The sequence below is a fragment of the Desmodus rotundus genome, chromosome 12, assembly GCF_022682495.2.
Source record: "Desmodus rotundus isolate HL8 chromosome 12, HLdesRot8A.1, whole genome shotgun sequence".
Classification (NCBI taxonomy): Eukaryota; Metazoa; Chordata; class Mammalia; order Chiroptera; family Phyllostomidae; genus Desmodus; species Desmodus rotundus.
The window spans coordinates 12,719,338-12,745,727 of record NC_071398.1 but is presented as its reverse complement, the minus strand read 5'-3'; the positions used below and the strand labels follow the sequence as shown (position 1 = coordinate 12,745,727).

Here is a 26,390-nt window from a genome sequence, read left to right as displayed (position 1 = left end):
GGAACTATGCAAAGGCACGCAGTATCAGCATCCTTTTCTCCGTTTTATTTTTTCCATCAAAATAGTAGCACTAAGTCTAACAATCCTGCTTAGCCAGAAAAATGAGTGTGCTGAGATAATATTTAACTTTAAGCAAATACATCTTGACAAAATCTCATGTTCCGGGCTTGTCAGCAGGTAAAGGTTTATTTGAGATACTCTCATTTGAAAAGAACCAGAGGTCGTGAGGCTACAGCATGGTACCTGTGCTGCACCCTTGCTGTGTGCGGGGCTTGACCCTGAACACCAAGCACTTCCACCATCACCGTTCACCTGAAGCACCACGGGATGGGAGGCCCAGCGGCCCCACCTTTCCTCCCACCCGGACTCTCCTGTCCATCCGTCCATCCGGAGCACTCTTTCTGACCCCATACCAGTGTATGAGTCTCAAAAACCCTGCTTCACTTACAAATATAGACTCTAAATTGATTTGTTTTGTTCCATTATAAAATGCTTCATTCTGCATTTTAAGGGTATTATTATGCTGAGTCCAGAAGAAAGAAAGATATGTTAACTTGACTAAATGTTATTTCACCCTTCAGAAAGCCTTCCTTTATTTGGACATATGGTGTCTCCTAGCCCTGGGCCTTCACTACCACATCATTTATAAAACATTATCATTGCCCGTATTCTTTAATTGTCTGACTTAAGGGTGAGGCTGTGTCCGCCTTGCTCCTCATTGTATCCAGAGGGCATAGTCCCTCAGTTCTGCATGGCCAATTAATACTTTTAAATAAAATGGATTTATATAAACCATGCGTATCATTTATAACTGTTAGTCTTTGTACACAGCTGAAATATTTCATAATTTCAAACTGTTTGAAACAACTTTGAAAAACTCTCTTGGCACCCAGGATTGGAAATCACACGCATTGGTGACAGAGAAGCAATTCTGAGGGAACGGACAGATGTCATACTAGGAAGAGGAAAGAGTTTGAAGCTTAGATGAAGACAAAGCAACATTTGGAGCCATCTCAGTAGGTAAACAACTTCTTCTAAGCCTGAGAGATGACTCTGGGGGCCCTTTCCAAACACGAACTTCATTGGAGAAGAAACAGAATCATGTGCTCTGACTCAATACTGGGTGCCTTTGTCAGGAGCCGCCCCTATTTCTGAGTAGGAAATAAAGCCAATTTTATGTGCCATAACATGCAGGCTCGTGACGAGGCTGGTTGAAGGCCATGAATCAGGGACTTTGAATCTTTAACTCTTCTTCTTCCTGGGAGAACATCTTCCCTGGATTTGCTTCTAAAGCGGGGTCCAGGAGAGCCGTATGGACTTGACCTGATGGGGGTAATTGCAAAGGTCATAATTGACAGAAATTAGGGCTTGCCTTTCACTGACATAGGTTGATCTTGTCATTCATGTGTCCTTTTGGTTAAAAGTCCTGTTTCCTTTTCTTGTAAATGGCAAACATCATTTCTCAGTTGTTGGGCAATGACCAAAGTGGACGGTCAGCAGGTGCAAACAGACTCAAAGAAGACACATCTGCAAAGCTGTTCCCTACCTCTAATGCGCTGTTCGTGCTTTTTCTGGGCTAGGCCTCTTTCCTCTCTATAGCTACAGCCTCCCTGGAAACTCACCTCTTTGTAGGTTCTGCCGAGGTTGATTTGACTATAACATTCTACCCCGGTCTCTGTTTTCCTATAGCATCTGTACACTATCTCGTGCAGTATTCATGAAATGCCAATTCCATTTTCTTCCTATTTTATATGGTTTGTTGTTTTCTCTGTTTAACTCTTTCTTCCATCTGGATCATAAGCACATTAGGATTTTACTATCCTTGTATGCAATAAATTATACATTAATAGGATAGTTATAGCTTGGGAGAAGAAGTTATTTGTGAGTTGCACTCAGAGAGATTTTAATCAAGTTTACCATTCTGAAAAAGTCTGTTTTGCATATAAATAAGGACCCCTAAAAATCGATCTGTTTTTCTCAATTATAAAATGCTTTATTTAGAAGCCTACGGGTAATTTATTATACTGAATCGGGTGGAAAGGAAGATGTATTGCATTATGCTTAATCTTATCAAATGGCTGCTATATTTAATGACAATGTCTGTTTATCATAATTATTATAAGTTGTCTAGGTTAATCAGAAGACCTATGCAGGATTTTCAAATGCTAAATTTATTATTTATGTACCGCCTCAGACACCAGCTGCTCCCCACGGACGTGCAGTCACATCCCATGTGCTTGATTTTTGCTGAGGCTGCCTGAGAACTTTGAGTCTGTTATACAGAAGCTATAGAATCAGGTCCCTTGAAACTTCTACAGTTAAGAATGTAGAAGATAAAACACACAGACAAGGAAGTAAACAACATATCTGTTCTCAGGTATTTGATAATTGTGTTACAAATTTATTTCTTCCACCACTGAAGATGGCGCCTCTAGACAAAGCAGATTCAACAGGCAGAATCCCTGCTTTCTCACAGTTTTGTAGGTGAGCAAGCGTATGTGTGTGGGGTATGGGAGCGGGGAGGGTGTAACATTAGATATCTCATCCCACCTCCAGAAGTGTCCTGTGATATGTGTGTCTTCACCCAAATTTAAACGGAGGCACAGAGAACTCAAGGTCCCACTAGTGGAGGGGCTGTGTTTTAAACTCATCGCTCTGATTTCAAGGCGGCACCTTTCCCACAGCGGGCTATGCTATGGTCTGACTGTAAAATTCATGTTAGGGATCCTAATGCCCAGGATGACCCGTGTTAGAAGGTAGGGCATTAGGGATGTGGTTAGACCATGAGTGTGGAGACCCCATGAGTGAGATGAGTGTTTTTATAAAAGACCCTGGAGAGCATCCTTGTCCCTTCTGCCATGTGAACATAGGACAAGAAGTCTGTCACCCAGAAGAGGACCTTCACCTGACCGTGTTGGCACCTTGCTCTCGGATTTCCAGCCTCCACAAGTGTGGGAAATACATGCCTACTGCATGTCTGGCATTTTGTTGTAGCAGCCTGAATGGGCCAAGACAGACTACTGGGTACTACTGGCAGAGGTGAAGGGGCAGGTGAACTAAAGTTTTAGGACATGGAATCTGGAACCTGTGGTTTGGTTCTTGGTTTCCCAGCTATGCAATGCTGGAAAAGCCAAAGGGTTTTCAAATGCAAACCGGTAATGACACCTTCTGTGTGTACCAGTTTGTTGTTATAAGGGTGAAAGTTAACAGTATTAACACAACATCAGAATTAAACCCGTGTGTTCACTTGAACTCACTGCTTCTGGAAAACAGTCACAAAAGCACTTCCATAAAAAAACGAGAAAAACACAGGCCATTTTTTGCAATGTCACAGTTGCAATTACAAGACAACGGGGCCCACCCTGGTTTTTCCTGTACTTTCGCCTTGACAGACATCAATTTGGAGAGGAAAAATTTGTTCATTCTTGGATACTTAAAACTCCCTTCAGAGACAATCTTCTGAGTTGGCAAGCTCCTCGCTCCCTAGAAACAATGTTGGCCTATGCTGTGTGTTTGGCAGCTGACGTTTTGAAAAATGGAGGTATTAAACCATGCAGTAAATTTCAGCGAGAACTTTACCTGCCATTTCCCCCAGATGTAGATGTACTTTAAAATAGAAAGGGAAAAAAAAAAATCAGAGTAGCTTTTATGGAAATGCTCTCTTTGCCAAAAGTGCTTGGCTATTTGCCATAAAAGTATGACCAGTTTGCAAATGGAAGAAAACTTCCATGGTGTGCTGCTTAGGACCCTGGTATCAGGCTGATTGCTCAGGGAGGTGACCGGGCCTACCGCACAAAAAAGCAAAGTCTTGCTCAATCTGTATCTGCTCTGCAGAACTTGTCCGGGGACCCTACGGGACTGAGAAGAAGGGAAAGCTAAATGAGCTGTGGCCGTAGCAGAGACTCGGGGAGCCCGTTACTCTCCTCCTAGTCCCTTGTCCAACACTTTCGATCAGAAATCTCATTCTATAAACGCTACTTCCTTGACATTCCCCTTAGAGTTCATTTTTCTCCATTTCTACTGACACCACCAAGGTCAGCATTTACCACCTTTCCAGCACTCTTGCAAAACCTTGCTAATTGACCTCCCTGCTTTCAGTTTTTCTACTTTCATCCGCCCTTGAACCTGGATGCCAGACCATCTTGACTATGAGCAAATAAAATGCTGGAATATGCCAATTCTCACACACTGCTAAATATTAGAATCACCGGGAAAGTTTTATAAAATACTGATGACCAGGGCCAGTCTCTTGAAGTCCCAACTCCGTTCATTTACAGGAGGGCCTAGGTGTTGGAGTTGCTACAGCTCATCAGTTGACTCTGACATTGGGGCTAAGCACCACTGATATAACTCCCTATAAATGTCCTTCAGCATCTGCCTATCACCATTGCATGGCCCACAAGAACCTCCAAGGCCTGGCTCCTGCCTAGCGCTCGCTCCCTCGTCTATTTTTCCTCCTAGGTAAGCACCAGTCTTTGCTGCTTGACCATTTGTTTATCTTTATTCTGTGCATTTGTTTCTGCTCCTACCTCTTCTGGGACTATTCCTTTCATCTGACGTATCAATTTAGAAAGCTTTCAGTACTCAAGTATTTGAAAGTTTCTCTGACCTGCCCCCACCCCTGATGTGTCCCTACACTACTGCCCACTCTTTTACTTATACTTCAATGTACTGGTATGTAAACATATGTGCACACCTCCTAAGTGTGCATTCATATAGGTGATAGAGCCTTTAAAACACATCTCTCATGTTTATGTTGGTTTCCTTGGTGCCCAGCAAAGTGCACAATCAGCATTTACAACATTTTGATAAGTGAGTAATTCATGAATGATTTATGCTGATAGGTATTTATAATTGAGTGATTTAGGATAATTTAACCAATGTCAACTGAGACAAAAGAAACTCTCAATAGGTATTTGAAAAGAGATGGTATTGTGTGTGCCCCAAAGCACTGGTTATCTCTCAGGGAAGTTGCAGGACTGTGGCCTAGGACCCATCCCAAAAGAAATGTGCCAAGTGTTAGCAACACCAACCACGCCAAGTGGATTCAAGACGTGCCAGACCAGAAGACCGGAAGGCTCAGCAATGCCTCGCACTTGCAGTAAAACTGCATCTTTAGCACTGATGAGCCAGTTCCTTTTTCAGCGACCTTGCTCCTTCCTGCTCCTCTGAAGTAGCTCTCCATCGTTGGGTTCCTCTAGAATCATTGTATGAATTTGACTTTAGGAGCCTTTTCCAATCGAATTCCATGAAAGAATGTGTTACTCTCTTCAGGGTATGATTCTCAAAATGTGGTTCCTGTACCAGCAGCACCAGCATCCACAGGGGACATACGAGAAATGCAAATTCTCAGGCCTGAACTCAGACCCACTGAATCAGAAACGCCTACAGTGGGGCCCAGCAATCTGTATTTTAACAAGCCCTCTGGGTTATTGTGATGCGTGCTCAAATTGAAGACCCACTGGCCTAAAACATTCAGTCAAGGATCTAGTCCTCTGAATTATGGATCCAGGATAGGTGTGTCCATATGAGGAAAACCTGAAGAGTCTTAAAAGTACAGGCTCCATATTCACTCACTTGGTGGGTTTGAATGGGGCTTTGTAATCTGGACTTTAAAGCAGGTTCTCTCGGTTGAGCTAGCCTGCACTCAAGTATAGCAATAAAGGGGCCAGATGGTTTCTGAGTTTTTGGTTAATTAAGAAATGTCTTCTTTCAATTTCGACTCCCTTCCTCTCCCTAATTTCTGCTGGGGGCAGCACCACCTCAAAGAAATGCACAGAGCCCAGCCCTACCCAGAGTAAGTAAATCAGCGTCGGGGGCAGGGCTCCAGTGTGAGTGTGACATACCATTGAGTCCACTCTGACTTCTGGCCACCCTGTGAATGAGTGACGTCCACAATGGCCTGTCCTCAGCAATTCTGCTCAGATTCTGTAGATTCACGCCCATAGCTTCTTCTATGGAGTCAATCCATTTCATAACTTCCTTTTTTCCTGCTGCCTTCTGCTTTTCCCAGCAGTATGTCTTTTCCAAAGAATCCTTCCTTCTCATGAAGTACCCGAAGTAGGACAGTGACAGTTCTGTCACTTTTTGCCTCCAGCAATGTTTCACGCTTAATTTGTTCTAGGACCCACATGTTCATCTTTCTGGCGGTCCAGGGTGTTCACAGAGATTTCTTCCAACACCGTATTTCAAATGATTAATTTTTTCCTATCAGCCTTTTCCCCCTATATAGTAATGGGGGATATAAGTCTATGAACGATCTTCGTCTTGGTCTCTCATGATATCTCTTTGCTCTTGGTGATCTTTCCTAATTCTTCCATTGCTGGACCTAAGGATGGGTGGTTTTTTTAATTGTTATTTTATTTTATTTTTTCACCTTTCAAACAAGTATTCATTATTAGTTAAGCCATGACTCAGGATCCCAGGATGGGATGTACCCAGGTTCCCCTTTACCTCCTTGGGAGAAAGATGGAGGACAGAAGACAGGTGGGGTGTAGCCAGTGCAGATCTTCCCAGGAAACGTGGCTTCTGCCTGGTGGTCATCCCAGGCCAACACCCAGAACGTGGGCCAAAGGGCCTAGGACACACGCCGGAACCATTTGCACGTGCAGACACCACCCCCTTTCAAGGTCACTGCCTTCTCACAGAGGTGGAAGTCCAGGCAGTCCTGCCAACAGTTCTTGGTCTGGTTCTGGTTGGGGAAGTGGCTATCAAAAGGCGCGGTGCTGTAGTTTTTGATTTTGGTCTTGCTGTCTTCTGCTATGCTGCTGACTCCTAAAGGTGCCCCCGAGGCCATGCGCAGCTCAGTGTAAGGACAGATATTTATTGAAAGCTCCCCAGGTGATGCTAAGGTCAGCAAAGACAATGTAGGGAGGAAACCAGGCAGTGTGGACACTGTGCCAAAGGTGAGTCAGAGTGGAGTGAGACTTAAAAGAGCTTGGCAATAGGCCAGGCTCTGCTAACCCTACGCTGTAGTTTTTAGAGGAAGGGGTAGACCCACTGCCAGTCAGGTGAAGCTCGGCCAATCAGATTTTTCCCTGTGGGAATTAGAATCTTAAGCACAGAGTCGACCCCATGCTGCTGTGGTAGCAGAGTCTCCTTATGGCCAAGTGTTGGAGAGAAGGAAACATAAAAAGACATGAACTAGGGCAATGCTAATAGTGACACAGAAAAGAGAACAGAGTTGAGAATATTATTCAAGAGAAGAGCTGCCACCTGCTGTTCCTGCAACGATGCAGGTTTCTTCATCTGAGTTTCTGTTGTTCAGCTTTTCTTTGGTTCCATGGACTACACTAGAATCCTTCCAATGAGTCATCATCTTTTTTTCTTGAGTAAGTAAAGTGGGTTTCTTTAGCTTGCAGTCCCAAGAACTTTTATTGCCACAGTTGCCACTAGTTGCTGATGGGACCCTGGGCCAGTCATTTCACATCTTCAGGCCGCAGTGTCCCTCAGCACCAAAGTGGTGATGCCAATCCTTTAAAAAAAAAAACACATAGAAAACAAGACTCCTTCTTTTAAAAAATGACTTGCAGGAGACTCGAATTACTAAAACAAGAGAAAGTGATGAATGGTTGCCCCAGCTTAAATCTTTACTATTTGATAAATCTTAATTTTGCTCTGACTAGAGCCTCAGCAAACTTCTGAGGACAGCTAAGTGTCCCTGTGGCACAAAGGATCTTCAAGTGCCATCTTTCTACACAGTTTTGTGGTTCTTCATTCAGAGCCTTGAGCCCACGAACAGCTGGAGTTTTCTGTTTTACAGCCGTTCACAGCTACATGTAAAGGGTATGTAATGATACTTAATGGAACACGCAAAGTGGTAAATGTCATGCAAACTCCCACATAAAAACGGTTCCCCCAAGAAGGCCTTTTAAAAGATAACTAATTAAATAATCTGTTTTTCAGTTATAGATCCTTCTATCTAAAAATAGGAATCCTATTATTCTGCAGTATTTGGTCACCTGTCAAGTGTTGTCTCTGAAGTCTTCAGGATACAGAGTTAAAGCCCATGAAAAGGTCAAGACAGCTCTCAATTTCCAAATTAAATTGCTTGGAAACACACTTCAGTAGGAAGTTGGGTTTCGGGAGGCCTGCTGTGAAAGTTAACAAATGAGATGTATAACGTGTGAAGTTTTCAGTTTTAGAAAAAGTACCACTTTTCAAAGATTGTGGCATTTTTGTTTTACCAAATGAAAGTCTTTGGGTAGACTTAAATATAACTCTTGAATATTCTGAGGCTTACATAAAAAAAAATCTTCAATATATGATTCTATTAAAATCTGCCCCCACTGCTAAAAAGTGAGAGGTCCCAGTCTAGGTTATGTCTAGCAGCACCTCTGCATGCAGTTTCTGTATGATGCTCTAGGCACACAGGCTCCACTGCAAGAAAAAAATATGCAGCAACATATCAATGTTTATGGTGATCACACTCTAACTATGATGTGAAAGGAATGGTGATCACACTATGCTATGGTATATAAAAGCTTCTGCTAGGCATCTGTATAGTCTTAACCCATGAAAACCCCACAATTCTTCCCTGCTCTTGGTGAAGGTGGGAAATGGTCTTCTGAGAGTCTCTGACCGAGGGACATGATGTTCCTTTCTGACAGCAGGCATTTCTGCCGTGTGCTGCACTATGCATTGTTGTTGGCCATTACTTCCTGAGACCATCTACCACCTTTGACATCGCTCTGAATCCTCTGCCTCCTAGTCCCCTTCTGTGAATGTCGTTTCTCTGTCTCGCTACGCGGCATTCTCTCTCCTCAGCCTTTCCTGCAAACATTGGTACTTTCTACCATTCTCTCTGTGGACCCCTGCTTTAGTATGCTGTTGCCCCAGCATCACCCCCACTTGGGGAACTCTAGAAAATGTCAACACCCATTCCTCTAAAGTTTCAGAATCCCATATCCAGGATTGGGTTGGACATCTCCACCTGGATGGGTATAGCATCTCAAGCCCAGCAAGCCAAAAAGGTGAAGTTCATGAATAGAGTGGTCTCTGGCATCAGAATCTCTGGCCACGAATACTCATTATAGATAGAATTATTATTATTATAGATAGAATCTTATTATAGATAGAATCTTTAGCAAGTTTCTTAACCTCCCTGCATCTTAGTTTCCTTATCTCTAAAAAGGTTTGAGGATTAAATGGAACAGCATATAAAAAAGAATTTAGCACAGTAAATGGCACATACTAATGCTGAAATTAAACTTAGCTATATTCAACTACATTTCCTTTGAACCTGCTAAATCTTCTATATTACGAATCACTGACTTCTCACTTTTGCTTGCCTCCATAACAATCAACCATTCAATTCCATTAATTTTAAATTTAAAAATGTTTTCAAGTCTGTTCTCTTTTCCATGGCACTGTTAGCATTGCCCTAGTTCATGTCTTGTTATGCTTCCATCTCCTATCTACCATCTCTCTCCCCCTCTGAATGTGGCTAATCCTGAGAAAATAGGGGGGTCAAAGGTTAAGGAAGAAATGGAATAAAGACGAGAGAGGGGGAGAGAAAGAGAGAGAGAGAGAGAGAGAGAAGAAATCACTAACCTTAAAAATCTAGGACATGTTCTTACTAGAGTTTTATGATATTGGATAAAATGTAGAAAAAGAAAAATCTATTAATAAGCACCACTGGACATGGTGCCAGTACTTAAGGAGGTTGACAAGCCAATGGTAATTGAATACAACCATAGAACTATACTGTTGATATGACTGTTAAAATAACCTTTCCTTCCTCTAGGGCTATTTAATAAAAATGCAGTGTTTTTATGTACATCCTAAACGTTGCTTTATTGAGGAACTTAAAAGCAAGTTAATAACAACATTCTTAGGCTTTAGGTAGAAGTCTACAATACTAGTATATTTGCAAAGAAAAATTATATAGTAAACCCAGTCACACACTGGAGGTGACTTTACAGGTCAGATTTGAAATTCTAAGCAATCAAATGCAGACAGCGCTCAGGGTTACACTATCCAGTAAAGTTTAATGAACACAAGGAAACATTCAAAGCAGATAATATCTTCAATATTTTAACTGTTACAGGGCTACTTTCTTGTGTTTTCCTGGTAAGTGTACAAACTGGAAATAGATACCATTTTTTAAAACATTAAGAAGATTTAAAATCATACTTTAAAAGTGGGTTGAAAAATAAAATAGAATAATACTCATTCTCATATAGGTTGTTTTGTTTCTAATGAAAATTGGAGACTTTGCTCACATTTTACGGCTTATTTGCACTTTTTCTTTCTCAAATAACTGGTCCAATTAGAATTATAGAAGGTGTTTCTAGATTTTTAACTTGGTATCTTTACCTTAGTTGTATTATTATAAAATATTTTTGGTAACTTTCATTAATGCCATGAAGTTGTTCTCTAGGAATATCTTTAATTGTACTTTAAAAATATAAATATCTTGCCCTGGCTGGTATGGCTCAGTGGATTGAGTACCGGCCTGCGAACCAACAGGTCGCAGGTTGGATTCCCAGTCAGGGCACATGCCTGGGTTGCAGGCCACATCCACAGTAGGGGGCACGCGAGAAGTAAGCACATATTGATGTTTCTCTTCCTCTCTTTATCCCTCATTTCCCTTCTCTCTAAAAATAAATAAATAAAATCTTTAGAAACAAGTAAATATCTTGCAACATTTGTCACAATCTTTTAGTTATCACAGGTAGATTTTTTGATCAGTCCCTTTCTGGCTATGAGAAATGCAGAATGCAGCTTCCAAATTGTGACTTGTGTATAACAAATGAGAATAAATACTAAACCTAATATGGAACTACCAGCAATTTACTAAATTTTACATTATTTTTGCTCCCTTGGAGTTTAAATCTAAATAATTTCTCTGTCTTGCTCTCTCCTTTTTTGTGGCTGTCGCCTAAACTCAGAGTACTTTTCCCCAAGTATGGAACACTAAAATTATTTTAATTTTCAGCCAAATTATTCTTTTGTCTAGATGAAGGATATACTAAATCAGAGTTGCTTTAGTTGTCTTACATTTTACTTTACAATTTAATGTAATGTTGCTTTACATTTTAAGGAAGGCAGAATTGAACAGGGTGGATATTATCAGATTTTATGTTTTATCCTTCTTTATTTTTAAAATTTTAATGGAATTTGTTGGGGTGACATTGATTAATAAGATTATATAGGTTTCAGGTGTACAATTCTATAATTTATTATCTGTATATTGTATTGTGTGTTTGCCACCCAAAGTCAAATCTCCTTCCATCACTGTTTACCTCCCCTTTTCCCTCTTCTACCTCCTGTTATCCCTCTTTCCTTCTGGGAGACACCACACTGTTGTCTGTGTCTATGAGTTTTGTTTTTTGTGGGGTTTTTTTCTTTGCTTAATCCCTTTACCTTTTTTACCCAGACCCCAGACCTCTCCCTTCTGACAGCTGTCAGTCTGTTCTCCGTGTCTGTGAGTCTGTTTCTATTTTGTTTGTTAGTTTATTTTGTTGGTTAGATTCCACATATAAGTGAGATCATGTAGTACTTGTCTTTCTCCCACTGGCTTATTTGACTTAGCATACTGCTCTCCAGGTCCATCCATGCTGTCACAAAAGGTAAGATTTCCTTCTTGTTTTATCCTTCTTGTGGAATAATGAACAGGACTAATGGAAGACTTTAAATAAAATATAAAACAATTCTTAAAGCCGAGAATTTATGAAACTAAGTGATAAAGAGAAATGTGAATGCCCCCACTTCTGGCATGAATTTTAACTGGGTTAGGAAAAAAACCTAGCAACAGAGGGATGCTTCTTTCTAAGTGTGTAACAGGTAGGAATATAAAGCAATCTATGGCTGACAATAGGCCCTTGAAACCCAAGCAATTAGTGCAATTTGAAATATTTTCCATGAATGAGCATGGTCACCATATGCAAAATCGTTATAAACAGTTGAAATGTGGTAGAAATGGGAAGCTTTTCTGTTCAGGTCAGAAACCCGGCAAGGATGCCCTCTCACGGTGTCCTTATGGAAGTCCTCACTAATGCAATTTTTGAAAAGATACAGAAGGTACACAGATTGGGGAGGAATACATAAAACTGCCTTTGTTTACCAGCGGCGTGACTGTCTATGTGGCAAATCCCAAAGAATCAACAGCAGCAGCAACAACAAAATCCTACAGCTAATAAGCAATAAAAGGAAGATTGTAAGATACAAGGCTAACGTACCAAAGCCAGTTGCCTTCCTATGTACCAGCGATGAACGAGTAGAATTTGAAATGAAAACACAATACCGTTTGCATCAGCACCCTACCCAATGAAATGCTTATGTACAGATTTAACAAAAATGTTTAATATTTATGTGAGGAAAACTATGCAGCTCTGATGAAAGACGTCAAAGGGGAGCCAAATAAGTGAAGAGATAGTCCATGTGCATGAAGAACATTCAATGTTGTCAAGATGTCATTTCTTCCCAGTTTGACATATAGATTCAATGCAATCTCAACCAAAGTCCCAGCAAGTTTTCTGTTTGTTTGTTTGTTTTTGTGGGTATTATTAAACTGATTCTAAAGTTCAAACAGAGAGGTAAAAGAGCCAAAACAGCTGACACGATACTGAAGGAAGACCAACATCATTCAACTTTAAGACTTACTGTAAAGCCACAGAAGTCAAGACAGGGTGGTGTTGGCAAAATAATACACACCCAGCTCAGCGGATCGGAAGAGAGAGTACAGAAATACATGCACCTGAATACAGTCAGCTGACCTCTGGCAAAGGAGCAGAGGTGAAACAGTGAAGAAGACAGTCTTTTCAACAAATGGTGCTGGAACAACTAGATGTCCGCATCTAGATTCATTGGGAAAATGAGTCTAGAAATAGACCTCACAACCTGTATTAGTCAGCCAGGGCTGCTATAACTTAACTTATGCACACTAGGTGGCTGCAAGTTCAAACTCCAGGTGCTGGCGAATTTAGTCTTTAGACAAAGACTTTGTTCTCTGTTGTCCTACTATAAAGAATCAGACCAGGAATACCAGTTCTCAGTAAAGTAAACTCTCACTGAACAGGGTCAACAGTCCTAAATGAAAGCTATTCATCAAGATGTCTTCAATTGCTGAGAAATGAACAGAAGCGTTAGGAAATGGCTACCTACGTTGCACAAACACAAAAATAAACTTATGTTTTGACAAGTTGTGACTGGATGTCAACAACAACAAACAAGTTGTAAAAATTATTGCATCTCACAATTCAATACTTTGCACACTTTTCCCCCTTTAAATTAAATGGTATCTTTGGGGATAGTAAAGGCAAAGGGTGTGATTTCTTTATCACAAAACTGGTTGTGAAGCATCCCTCCCTTTTCAGAGAGAAGTATGTTAAAAAAACAAAAACAACAACAACAACAAAAAACGCCACTTCTTTTTCACACATAGCAGGAAAACAGACCAAACTCTAGGTTCAAACAAAAAGCATGAGTGGAACTTGTGAAGGTAATTTTCTTGCAGTGACTGATTTAGTATTGTCAAGGATAATATGGTTTTTATGGTCACAAGGAGGCTGTAATCTAATTTTGCAGAAATTCTTATCTCATTGGCACTGTGTTATCACTTTTAATCTTAGTGTTTTCATTTGAATTAGCTTAGAAAAATTCAGTGGGCTTCTTCACCGACAGCTCAGCCCTTGGATTGGTCTTCTGCACTAAATTTTCTGGTCCTAACACTGTGTTTTAAATCTTGTTATCATTACTCTCAACAGTCAATTAAGGAGTTATTTTTGAAGACTATTATAGGCTGGAATTGCTGGGTATAATATCTTGCACACAGTAAAAACTATTCCTTTTAACAATAGACATTGTAAGCTTAATTAGAATGGTATGGCTGGTTCTATAATGAACTTCAGTAAGGGACAGTTTTCAAATACCTAGATCTTTGAAAAAGAAGAACCCAGAAGAGTTTTCTTGCTCTCTGTTGCATATGCCACATGGCCAAGCGGGCTCCTAATTATAAACCGATTTCCCCAAATCTTGCAACTGATGAGTCTTTAATTCTGAGGTCTGAAGTACCTTTAACACAATGGAAACCAAAAAGATGCTGTAGGTTGGCTTGCATAGTGATAGCCACCGAGTGCGGTCTAGATAATACACCATGCACCCTCCTCCTCTTTCAGAGCCATGACTAGCTCTTGCAAACACTTCCTCTGGTATAAGAACAAACCCCGTGGCCGTTAGTCCTTTCAGTCTTGATTCCACTCCACCTACTTTTCACACCAGACCATGTTGGCAGCAGTTGAGAAAAGGAAGTGAGGAATCAGGCCGTCTTCTACAAATTCGACTGAGTTTTTAGCTACCTGCCTTTTTTTCAGTGGGCTCACTCATGTATTATTTTTCCTCCTGCCCTTGGTGATTCAGATAATGTGCTGCCCACCAGCACACAGTTCCTGGAATCAACCTGTGAGCACCTGACTGTCAGTTTCTGTGAACCAGTCCTTGGAACCCCTGCTCACTGCACAATTCCGGGAAACTGAAGGACCGTCAGTGCTGACTCTGCACCTAGAGGTCATATTCTGCCTCATACACAGGTGTATACCACTGACAAACTTTAGCCAAAAGGGCACGGCATCCCCAGTGCTGCTCAAACCATCCCTGACGAATGCATTCATTATCTGCAGAAAATGCTGTAAACAGAAACACTGACTCAACTCTCGCCGAATGGGTTTCAGTCATATCTCAGTAAGGGATGTGACAAGGGAAGAGGGATTATCAGTGCAGAAAACATAGAAATACGTGTTAACACATGCAGAAGGGGAATATTCTTTCTCCTCCAGGTGAGAGGAGGACATCTCTATGAAAATGGGGCCATGAGCACACAAGTAGATGAGAAGTCAACTCACCGCCCTTCCACTGCATGAGTGCAAAGCATATGGTTCATGAGGTCACGTGCCACGTATGCAACTTCACAGATATTCCCTCATCTTCTCTTCCACTAGTCTGTACATCTCAGAAGGACAAGGGCCAAGGACAATATCTATTTTTTGCTAAAATTGCATCCTGAGCCCATATCTCAGTGTTGAATAAATGAATGAATTATATATATATATATATTTATTTATATATATATATATTCCTGTTGTTTATTATTTGGAAGAATTACTATAATTAAAGAATCTACTGATTCCAAACTTACACTGAAGACCTCTTGGCAGTTATAATTCTCACTTTTAGTTAACGCAATTGAATATTTTTATTTGTCAGCATTTTAGGGGCTTGGTTAATGAGAGACAGTCTCCCAAAGTCTGATTATATTTTAGAGCCCTGCAAAGGTGGGGTTTCACCAAATTCGGAGTAAGAAGCTGACCTTGGACTTGTATTGACTTCACCAATATCCCTCTCGCTGGGATCGTTTCTTACTGGCCATCTTGTCTCAGATGGTTTTTATATCATTCCTTCTTTTAATGGAAACATCATGAATACTATCTGCCTTTCAGAATGAGAGTTAATACTATTCAAATCACATGCATACATCTATAAATGTCTCCCTTGGATTTCCCATGGTGAATGTAAAATTAAATATACAATACTTTCAATGCTTTCCTCTGTGAGTCAATATGAATTCTATCCATGGTTCCTATATATTCCAATAAGAAATACTTCCCCATATTGAAAGTGCATACTTTAGTAAATATACACCTATATATGAAGACATTGCTAGTAAAATAAAGATATTGCAAAGTATAATGCAAAATTTCTCAAGAAACACACACAAGAAAAATGTCTTTAGCTTTAGTTAGATATAAAGGACACAAACCAAAGGATCTGAGTGTCTCCCTTCTCTTTTTCCCCGCCAAATCCAATTTCAGGTTAGACTGACTGGCGTTTATTCCATGTCTGCTATGGGTTTGGCTCTCAGTGAAACAACTGTACAGGAGCTGTACCAGGGTGGCCACGCGGGCAGAGAAATCGACTGACGAAGCTCAGAAAATAAGTGGAAGAGATAGGGTTTGAAACCAGGAACTCAATCCAGGTTTGGTTATGCAATCTCTTAGTTTTCTTATCGATAAGTGAGTTGACACTAGTATCTATTCCACTGATACTACAGAGGGGTTTGAGGGATTGAGTGATAGTTAATAAATACTTCACAAAGCAGTTAGAACAGCACCTGGCACATAATTCATGTGAAATAACTCGAAGCTATTTATTTATTTATTTTTATTATTATAGTCCCCATAAAATAAATTTATTACTTTCCTTGTAGGAATTTACAAACTACTGGGAGAGTGTGTGCATGAGGCTTAGTGTAAGCCTGCTCATCTTCCTTTAATTTCATGGAGTATTTCAGTTGTTTTCCCGAACCCAAATCCTACTTGGACTAGGTCTGACATTATGTTTTCATTTGAGCTTTGCGTTCTTAATCTTATTACTTCCTGTTTTCCTAAAACTGGAGTGAATAAGCTACTTAAAAGAGCATAAGCCGAATCTGTTCAAAGCTGTTTAACCGTATTTACTCTACTCTCTGGTTGATCCTGCTTCCCCAGCTCCTCCTCTTGTAAAAATTTCAGGGAATTTACAAAGTCCAAAAACACGGTCCTGATTGGGGCCTGCTTTGCTGGGCCATCCCTACTCATTGTCATTCAACTTGATTTGTCTTCTCTGAATGACAGTCTCTCTCTCTCTCTCTCTCTCTCTCACACACACACACACACACACACACACACACACACAGAGGCAGTCATCAGTTTGTTAGTTCAGCTGCGTGCTTTGTCATTATTTTCGTTAATACTTGCAAAGAGAGAAAGTGCAAAATTGTTGCCCCATTTTAGAGAAAAGATGCCTGAAGTGGAAAGGAGTTGTCTAAAAGCACAGAGCTAGTCAGTGAAAGAGACAGGATTGAAGTCAGATCTTGAGGCCGAAGTTCATCCTTTCGGCAAGAGTCACACTGCCTGGTGCTTCCACAAGCTCATTGGTGGCCTGAGTGCTCTAGACATTCACAAAGTGCAAGCACATGCTATGTGCCTGCTAAGAAAGCTTTTGGCTTAGTCCAGGCGGAGTCACCCTTGCTAAGATCCCAGGTTCAGGATACAGGTTCCGGGGAATCACATAGTCCTGGAGGTGGAGTGTGATGGTGGGCTTCATCCAAGGAACATTCTCTGTCCTGTCTTTGACAGTTGTCCTGAGGGCATGGGCATCCTCTGAGGGTGTCCTCAGCCGCCCAACCCGCAATGCCCAAGTTCTTTATTGCAAAGGCATTGAAGCCAATGAATCGCTTTAGAAATTTCTAAAGAAACCACACTAATGTAATCCTCTGTTCTGCAATTGCTCATTCAGCAAGCCATTGTTCATTAGACTCCTGGGAGTTTACAACCCTGGAACAATTGTTTCTCTGCTGATCAGGTCTCATTTGTCATGTTGCAGACAGGCAAGTTTATTTGCTTATAATACAGCCAAAATAATTAGCTGTTTACCTGGCAGGTTGGCCATGATTATGTACGACTAATGACCATAAATGAATAAATTCAGGCTTTGTGGAAAGGAAAGGACTGGCCCATTAGGCACGGCTTTGATCATTGATTTTTTTCCCTGGGACTGGCAGTCTTAAAATAAGCATATCTGTCTACTGGCCTGGTTTCTCATGCAGTGGCTTGGCAGCATCAGACAAACAAGGATTTGATTCCTTTGCCATTTATCACTGTGATTTTGGGCAAGTTTCTCAAACTCGATGACAGTCAATTTCCTAATGTGTAAAATGGATGTGATGCCGACTGAATCGTGGGTTGTTTTGATGATCACGTGAAACGATGCATACACAATTAACATGCTAGCTTCTCAATATACATCAAATGCTCTCCATGCCTTTCACATTTCAACTGCAAGCTCATGAAGATGAGCACTCATTTTGAGACTCATTTCTCTACAGCATGTGAATCATACATACTTTACATGGTTCCGTGAAGATTAAATAGACAGGTTAGCAGTGTCTAACACACAGAAAGTACTTGCTAATTGTCATTTGCGTAGTTTTATATATTTGGAAAAAAATCAATTGACAATTCATGCTGATGCTGACGACGATAACAGCAGTGTCGATGCTAAAATATTCCCTTAGATTATCCATTAACTTTTCCACCGTCTGTTTCAGGAAACTTTGTATTACTTCTCTGTCCTCTTCCCCACATTAAATTATCCTGCTGGAGGAACCACAGGACAGTTTTCATATTCTCTCCCGTCTCTCCCAATCTGTTCAAGCCCTGACCCAAACCTCCTTCTCACTCTTCCTTTCAGGAGACCTGTGCTGTAATTCGTCATCTCTGACTGTGGTTGCAGTTGATTCTTAATATCCATAATTGCCTTGTTTTCTGCTCTACTGCAAACGCAGAAATGTTCTGTGCTCCCTTCCGAAGGAGATTTTTAAAAAATTGAAAATAGTGTTCAATGGCACCACTTCATTTCTATTCTCTACGACTGTGTATAATAATCATCATCCTGCTTTCACAACAAAAAAAAGGAGAACGTTTACAAAGGTCCTACTACGTGCCAGGCAATTTACCGGGGTGTTTATGAACATTACTGCGTTGTTCCACAACAGGCTGGGGATGTATATGTTATCACCCCTTTTACTAACTATTGCTATGTCAGCTCCGCGGACTGTAAGTTCACTGCAGTGACCTCTGTGCCCCACTGCCTCTCTGAAGAGGGTCTGACAGAGAAAAGACCAATTAATCATGCCTCAGACGTCTGAAAAGAACAGAACCACACTTTGTATGCCAGGGCACGGATAGCTGGCTGTTCAACACCGACAGAAGGAAAATTCTACCCAAACCAAACTCAAAGTTACCGCCCCAGCCCCACTTTCTTATTAAGAGTGAGCAAGACCCACTGGAGCCCGCAAGTCCGGCGAACACTAAGCTGAACCAAGGGTGAAGGCACAGAAGGGGTGTGCGGACCCTCGCACCTTTCAGGCTGGCATGTCCACGCAGGCTCTGACCAGCCCTGCAGCCTGACGACTTTGGGTGAATCTGAGTCAGTAGGAAACATAATGATTTAAAGTGTGATTTGCAGGACCCGGGGACCTGCATATGAATTCTCGTCTTTGCCTTCTATTCTCTGTGTCATCTTGAGCTAGTTCCCGAACGTGTGTCCTAGTTTCCACATCTGAAAAAGAGGGACCTTTATACCTACCGCATCTGGGAAAGGATTTAGTGAACAAACCCACAGGCGCTCAGCACCGCGCCACTATGCTGTAAGCATCCCACACCTGGTATTTCTCCTCAGTAGCAGTTGAGCAGGCCCATGCTATGTTTCAAGAGTAAACTCTTTCTGTCCCCTCAGCCCCTTGTTCTGAACATTCCTTGCTACTCCCTTCCCTCGGCCTTTCTCTCTCTCTCGTTAAAACAGAGGCAATGCAAAGGATGGTTCATAACTAGAAATGGTATTATTTCTTGTTTTAAATTTTTGTTGAATTTATTGGGGTGACATTGGTCAATACAATTATATGGGTTTCAGGTGCACAATGCTATAATATTTCTAAATGTCAGTGAGTGATATTTTCTCAAGAGAAACGATTTTTTCCAAATACTCCCGATAGAACATTATGTGAGAGAAAAAACAAATGAAAAATGAATTCAGAGTTCTGAGTTGATATTCCTGAAGATGAGACGTGTCTTCTCTCTCCTCATATAACTCTGGTGAGCTTTGCAGCCAGGCGAGGCTTTTGCATGAGCAGAGATGCTCTCCCTGAAAATCTGGGGTACACTAGGCAGGGTTCGCACACTTCCTAATTTGTATCTTTGGGAAGGGGTCTTCTGAGCCGTTATGAAAACATTGCAGACATATTTGCAGCGTTCTTACATCTTTACTGAAGACAGGTTTGGACACGGGCTGCACGGTCACTTGTCCCTGCCCAGAGCTGGGGAGCATTTGCTGAGCGTGACAGCAGAGCTGGGTGCGGGGGGGGGGGGGCGTGCCTGTCGTGAAGGCGGCAGCTTCTCTGAGCACAGGATAAGAAGTCCCCTTCCCGGCAGGGACTCAAAATAATTACTAAATGAAAAATTAGCATTTTTTTTGGTCATTTGTAAGGAGGAAAAACAATGTGCTTATTAACACAGTTTTTGAAATTTTGGTATCCTAAAATATGACAAGAATAGAGTAAGAAAGGACAATGTCATGTGTGACTAATGCTCAGTCCAAATAATTCAATAGAAACTAATGGGAAAAAAGTACAATAAAGATTAAATTAAAAAAAAAAAAGAAACTACTGAAGAACATCAACAGCAGGTCTAAGTTTTTAAAAAAATCTAAAATTGAAATGAGACTTACTATCATGTGTCAATTTAATATGGTTATCTTTTAAATTGTTAATAAATCAATGGTGTATCTTGTAATAAAAGCTACCTTAGGTTTCAGTCAAATGTCACTTGAATCAGTAAATGTTTATTATTCTGGCTGACTAAAATATAAATACAATCAACTGCTTCTCTGTAAAGAGCAGCAATCTGTTAGATGATAAAAACAAAAAGTTATGTCTCATTTTCAATACTGACGACAAAGTACTTTGACAGTAAACGTAACACAAAATATTTATCATCTGCATTTGTGAATAAAATATATAAAAGAAGCCCTGCATAAAACAGAAATGATCTATGTTTCTGAATGAGAAAACTGAACAATGTACAGATTGCTTTTCCAGTTTAATTCTGAGGTATAAATGTGGTTTACTGAAATGTATCGGTTTATTTCTTTACTCGTAAAATATTTTTGAGCACTTAATAGGTGCCATATTCTAGGCTGAGTGCTGGGGACCCAATGGGAGAAATCCAGGTGGGCCCACACCGAGTTCAAAATTTGTGATCCTTCATATGCATTTATGAAATAAATACATACATGTAATTTTCAAATATGTATACATTTAACTAAATACTAACCAAACATTCAAGAAGCTTGTTCTTTCGGAAGATCAACAAGCATGCTGATCGAATGTCATTTTGATAAAAATCTCCAGCGGAAAGTCTTTGCCGATAGCAATACCCACTGTGCTTCCCCCTTCCATAAACACTGAGATTCAGGTGACAAGGACAGAAGTCCAGGGAAAATCGCTGATGGCATGCGTGGAACCTAATGCGTGGTGGAGTAGGATTCCGTCGGAATGGGGAAGAGCACAGTCATTTAACCAATGATGCAGGAAAAACGGGTCACTTATTGAAGAACAAAAATTAATTGATTCTCACAGCTTACGGCACATGTAAAAACAAACAATAATTGCATTTGTATATTATTTGTACAATATTTGGTATATGTATGTACATATGCATATAGGTGCCTATGTATATAATAAAATTAAAAAAAATAGTCAGATCTCATGAAGCACAACTTCCTAAGCTTTCAATCAATAGGGAAAATGAGAAAGGAAGAAATAAATTCGATACTGTACACTTTTGAAATATAGTAAAATAAAAAATTCCAAGCAATAAAAGAGTTTGACACCCAATATAACTGATATAATGACTTTTCTCTCCGATGAGCATCTTCTATCTTATAGAACTTGATAAAAAGATCAAATCCCTCAAACCCGCCACAGAAATAGAAAGGGATAGTAAAATTCACGTGAGAGGAAATACATTGAGGTTTAACAGGTCTGTTCTGTTCAGATACTTAGAGAAATGTATAATAAAGCCATTACATGCATAACCTATATGTATTAATAAACAATAAGGACAATGTTACTGTGAAGCATCTATACTTTCAATGTGATGGTTTCAGTGTAATTGAAAAACTACTTGGTAAGACCAATTAATCATTATCCTATTTCACCTGACCTATGGCTTACATTCTTAAATACTGTGAATTCTGCTTCCAAATACAAGATGGCTCTGACCAGCTTTCTCCACACCTACTTCCATCACCTCCGTCGGAGCCACATCAGCTTTGTGTGGAAAACCACAGTAGCATCGTAGTCTCTCGCCACCCCATTCGGACTCTTCCTAATTTGGACTCTGTCTTCTGTACCCGGAAGACAGTGGGAGCCTCATAAACACAAACTGCACCGTTATTCTTCTGAGTCATGGGCTCCACTGGGTTCTTATTATATCTAGAATAAATTCTGCATTCTCAGTCATGGCCCAGCGCTGCGGCCCTCCCTGGTCTGCAGCCATATTTTGTGCCAGTCCCCCTCTCTCACAAGGCCCTGGCCACTCTGTACTCTTTCTAATCTCTTTCCAGCATCCAGGCCTCCTCTGAACATGCTGTTCCCTTTGCCAGGAATGCCATGCTTTCCTTGCTCCCCAGACTGGCTTCTTCTTACCTGGAGGTCTTGTCACACCTGTCTTCCCTTCAGCAAGGACCCTCCAACACCAGGACTACAGCAAGTCATCACTTCCCACTCCCACCCTTCTCCATTCCTTCTTTGCTGTGTCCACAGTTGGTGATAATTCATTTGCTCTTTTTCCTTGTTAATCCCTCCAATTAATTCCAAATGTCTTGAGTGCAGAATCTGCTTTGTTCCCTGTTCTTAGAGCCCTGCACAGCACCACGCCCGTAGTTGGTCGGCACACTAGCTTTCCATCCAGAGTTCTGTCTGACTTTAAGCATGTTGGCGGTTGCTTACTGCACTCATGATAAAATGCAAACCCTTTAACAGGCGTATTAGCTTCCTGTGGCTGCCATAGCAAAGGACATGGCCAGGCTGAAAATATTCACTACATACTGTAGGCAGAAAAAATCAAAACCCTCTGCACATTATAAAAGTAACTATGCAAAATGTTCATGGGTATGGAGAAGGGCTCAAATGCAATATGCCAAAGTGAGTAAGTTAGGATAATACTGTGCGTTTTTTCCTCCTATCTCTTTGAGTGTTGTCCAAGTGTTACTTGCATAATAGGAGCTTTTGGGGGCAAAACCTTCATGAGATGAGGATTCACCAATGTGAATTTCACAAAAATCTGAACAGCAGCTCTTACGTGTTTCTTGGCTATTAGAAGGGGACGTGCCTGTCTTTGGCTTTGACGTGATGATGATGATGATGATGATGATGATGATGATAATGAGAGAAAAGAGCACAAATAATGTAGATGATCTTAATTTTGAAAGGCCTCATCCAAGTTCATTTACTCTACCACGGCCTTAATTTCATCTTCTTTACAATGCAGGGACTTGGAGGAGGAAACTGTTCTTTTACTTTCTCCTCACAGAACCCCATGCCCATATCTATTATTCCATAGATAACTCTTTACTCATAGATTTGTTTACTGTCTTAAGGCTGAACAGGCAGGAGAATTTCTGTGGAAGTGCTTCTCAATTCTCCATCATTTTAGCTTTATCTGGAGAACTTTGAAAAACGCTGATGCTGGGGGAGGGAGGTGGGTTCAGCTGGGGTGAGGTGGAGGGATGGGGAGAAAATGCAGACAACTGTAACTGAATAACAATAAATTTTTTTTTTTAAAAAGAAAATAAAAGCTGATGCCCAGTCCCTTCTTACCAGGTTTTCTGATATAATTGACAAGGGCATGAGGCCAGATGTCAATATTTTAAAGTTCCCTGGCAGTCAAAGTTGAGACCCAGTCTCCTAGAAGGCAGGACCTGACTTCTGAGCCCCAGTTACCCCGGCACCCTTCTCAAGAGGGAGTGGGGTATGTTCAGGTCTGCCTTTGCTTGGTTGAAAGATGCGAGAGGAATGTTCCTTCCATGGTGGTCAAGAGTCTGCATTTTGGGGGCAAACTCTGAGTCATCTTTCAGGTCTCAGTTATCATCTACTACCTGTAAGATAAATGTCCCTGGCCATCTCCTCTAAAGTCAATCCCCATTTCCCTCTTTCAGAGAATCCTTCCTGTCACCTACCCCACAGGGTTTCGTAAGGAGGACCGCCCACAGTGGTGGAATCAGCAGCATGAAGAAATTCCAGGGCATTTCCCTCTCGAGTGTGGAAATCAATCAGGCTATCCACTCACACTAAGTGGCCCCTGGGTAACTCAGGAAGGGTCCTATGGGTGTGATACTGCAATTTTCACCAAGTTCTTTATTTTTGTCTCCATAAATGAAAATCTGTAACGAGCAGGAGGGTCTACGATATTCAAAGTACAGATATACAACAGAAACATGTGAGAGATAGGAATGTTGTTTCTAATTAAAGAGAGGTTTTTTTTTTTTCTTTCTTCATGGCTTTTAGGTGTTTTCTCTACTGAGTAGATGTTCCTTTAACAAACAGCAGAGTAACATGAGTAATAATATGATGTTTTCCTTTGAAAAAAAAATGGGTTTGGTTTAAAAGCAACTGTGAAGGTTGCCTGGGGGAGCTTCTGCTCGCACCCTCTCCCTCAAGTTCAAAATCCAACATCAGTAGTCTAACACTCCTAAATATTTGCACTTTGCAATTTTATTGCTTTCACCCAATAAACTCTGTTTCTATAATTTCTTGGTTCTGCAGAATTTAAAGTGTGTTTCTCTCATTTAGCCAAAACCAGGTCAACTTTATTGGCTCTTAAAAATAGGTAGTTAGTTGGTTAGCAAGACCATGAAAAGGTATCAAATGACTCCAAGTTTATGGAAATCGCTTTAAATAGATTCCAAGTTCATGGAAAGAGTGAGCCCCGACCATGCTGACTGCAGCAGAAAGTGCAAATTAAGTCTTCTCTGAGGATGGTAGACTGTTTAATGTAATTTTTAATGATGAAACATCTCCACAGTAGGAGGAGCGCAGCTATTTTGACCACAGGAAGAAGTATAAAATGTAAACCCTTGAAAGAAGGAAGAATGAGAGTGAATTGCATAGGGAAAGAGGAGAAGCAAGGCGGCATCTCAGATCCTAAGATGATAAAAGTCTGTCCTCTGGGAACCCATTTCCAAAAGTGTCCTCCACAGTAACACCCTGCCTCAGACTGTACTGGTGTTTGCAAACGGGCCCCCACTACACCACTTGGATACGGACTCAACCCTGGGTCTGCTGCACCGGCCGGACTCAGCGCTCCTTCCTCGGCCTCTCTGCCCGTCCAGCAGTGGATAAAAGGCAGCATCACAGAATTGCAAAGACATTTCTCCTGGGCAGAAAAATAGGAGACACATCTGCAAAGTGATCAATGTTACAGGAAGTGTCTAGGGGAGTGAGGTGTGCCGCCGCCTCATCGGGCTCAGGTGACGCAGAGCTTGGCAACGTGTCTGCGTGCGCGTTCGGCTCAGTTTCTGCAGTTCCATCGGAAGTCACTTGCATCCCCAAAGCATTACATGCGTATTATTTGTAGGACACAGTGAAGGCCAGAATTTGCTTCTCTTCTTTCAGATCATACCTGACCTTTCCAGCAACAGATGAAAACATACTCCTTTTACAGAGCAGGAAAGAGAACCATAAAATTTAGAGTCTTTGCTTGTCTGTAAGAAAAATACAAACTAGAAGTCCAATCTCTAATGCCTAAATGAGTGCCCTTTCCATTAATATGCTTCTCAGACATCCACATGCACAGGAATCAGGCGGGGTCTTGTCTAAATGCTGATTCTGGGGGAGCAGGGCTGGAGTCAGGCCTGAGGTTCGGTTATGCCTAATAAGCGGCAGGGCTGCTGGGCCAAGCGCCTCACGTTGAGAGGCTAAGTATTAAATCACAGTAGCCGAACAGAGCACATTACTTAATCATACTTTGGCTTGAACATGCTGAAGTGAACTGTTTTTTTCCAGATAGTTTTTCTTTTTTCTAGTGAGAAGGTCCCAATTAAGGGAAGGAGAAAAGGAGGGAGTAGGAGAAAGTTAAGGTTTCTAAAGTACTTAACATGTGCCCAGAACTGTGCTAGGTACTGTGGCTCACATCCATCCATTCATCCGCTTTATCATTCAGTTCTCACTGAAACAATGTATCATTTTTTCTTTTCTATCCACCAGGAAATGTCCTCAGAGAGATTAGGGGGGGCTTCCCCAAGGTAACCAGTGGGGGGGAGATGATGGGGTCTGACCCAATTCTTCTGACCTGGAACCCTACCCGCGGTTTATATGACAGCACAGTCACTGTGGCATCTTTGAAGTATTCAATCCCTGCCTTTGTGTCCTTGTTTATTTTTTAATGGGTTTCAATGTTTCCGAGGCAGAAGGCATGCAAAGCTCAGGGCAGCTGCTTTACTGGTGGCTGCTCATCCAGACACAGTTGTCAGCTTGCAGGAGGTGCAGAGAGTTCGCAGTGCTATCCTGAGATGTAATTTTGGACAGATACTAAAATAACTTTCACTTTCATCCCTCGTATGTGGAAGATGAAAATCTTTTAAAAGCTGGAGCCCAGAGAAATGTAAATACAGCTCACTCAGCCCTGACATTTGGGAAGAGGTCACCCCCACCAGCTGCACCAGCCCTTGGCTATTATCAGGTTTTCTGTCACTCATGTTGATTAAGGTTGATAAAGAGTGCAAAGCACTTGGGGCAGGCTAGAGGGCACAAGAGAGATACGGGTGACTTGAAAAGCGCCATTTTCTGAGAGTAG

The 26,390-nt window shown here is 41.2% G+C and overlaps 1 pseudogene; it reads right to left on the bottom strand.

Moving 5' to 3' along the window:
• Positions 1 to 1,225: 1,225 nt before the first annotated feature.
• LOC128779620 (cytochrome c oxidase subunit 6B1 pseudogene) lies at positions 1,226 to 6,796 on the bottom strand (annotated as a pseudogene).
• Positions 6,797 to 26,390: the final 19,594 nt, after the last annotated feature.